At 40.2% G+C, this 1,402-nt stretch overlaps 1 long non-coding RNA gene across 1 annotated transcript in view; it reads left to right on the top strand.

Annotated features, from left to right (window-relative positions):
- Positions 1–169: 169 nt before the first annotated feature.
- LOC106881538 (uncharacterized) overlaps positions 170–1,402 on the top strand; it is a 7,817-nt gene continuing 6,584 nt past the window's right edge. The window contains exon 1 of the long non-coding RNA XR_001410870.2: positions 170–240. This is a non-coding gene — a long non-coding RNA (uncharacterized LOC106881538). The remainder of the gene's footprint in view (positions 241–1,402) is intronic.

Raw genomic sequence — 1,402 nt, 5'->3', positions numbered from 1 at the left:
TATCGTCGCATAACATATCATGTATATCATCATTTGATATATATTTGTATGTTCGACCGTGTGACCCGTTTAAATAAAAGGAGTCCTCTGTTTTTCCATTCGTCACCATTTCTCCTTTTATGAGTTCGCACGGTCGTCCCTTACATATGTATATTCTATATATTTTCCCAGGCTGAAAGACATGCTTTTGACAAAGATAAAGAATTATGCAAAGCCCAGAGGTTAATTAAAAAATACGAAGTAAGTCACATTCTATTCCAGAAAATTCTACGTTAAATGTTTGTATAAAAACCTTATCGGGTGGATCTACCTGTAATTCAAAAATACCAACTTGTTACAAACTGTGATACCCTTATTCTACCCAAGAATTAAGTTAAGGGCGCAGATTTTCCCGTGGAATACTCAGCCACTTATAAGTGAATTCAATGAACAGGTAATTCAGTTGATGTAACTGATCCTCAAAAAAGACCGCAACAGTAGATATGACATCATCATCGGTCCGATACTGCTTCCCAGCCAAGTCTTTTTTCATGTTGAGGAACAGAAAACAGTCAGACGGTGTCGAATCAGGAGAATATGGAGGGGGATTAACCAGTTCAAAGCCACAGTCGTTCACAGCAACCATTGCAACCACAGAGCATTGTCCTGGTGAAACAGGACCCCCTTCGTTAGTTTTCCAGGCTGTTTTGATTTGATTGCCTTTCGTAGCTGCCTCAGCAAATTGACCTAGCATTCTCCACTGACAGTATGGCCTTTCTGAAGGTAGTCAATGAACACAACGCCCTTTGCATCCCAGAAGACGGAGGCCATCACCTTCCCTGCCGATGATACCACCTTGGCCTTCTTTGGTGAGGGAGAAGACAAGTGTCTCCACTGTATCGACTGCCGTTTGGTCTCTGGTTCAAAGTGGTGAACCCAACATTCATCTTGGGTGAGGAAACATTGAAGAAAACCGGCTGAATTTTCTTCAAAAAGAGCCAAGTACGCAACTGGACCTCCATAGCCATTCGATGTATCAATATATAAAAAAAACAACATTTCACTGTATCTTTATAATTAAATATTATTAGGAATCGTACAAAGCGGCGAGCTGGCAGAATCATTAGCATGCCGGGCGAAATGCTTAGCGGTATTTCGTCCGTCTTTACGTTCTGAGTTCAAATTCCGCCGAGATTGACTTCGCCTTTCATCCTTTCAGTGTCGATAAATTAAGTACCAGTGAAACACTGAGGTCCATGTAATCGACTAGTCCCCTCCCCCGACATTTTAGGCCTTGTGTCTATAGTAGAAAGGATTATTAGGAACTGTATAAAAAATTGTTAGAATGTTTTGTGTAGTGTAAACAGAAGTATAACCAATTTATTGCAAATATATTTTAATAGCAAAGTCTTATATGGACCCT

The sequence above is a fragment of the Octopus bimaculoides genome, chromosome 2 (genome assembly GCF_001194135.2).
Source record: "Octopus bimaculoides isolate UCB-OBI-ISO-001 chromosome 2, ASM119413v2, whole genome shotgun sequence".
In the NCBI taxonomy this organism is placed as follows: domain Eukaryota; kingdom Metazoa; phylum Mollusca; class Cephalopoda; order Octopoda; family Octopodidae; genus Octopus; species Octopus bimaculoides.
The sequence above is the reverse complement of the archived record's forward strand: the minus strand, read 5'-3'. Positions and strand labels throughout refer to the sequence as shown.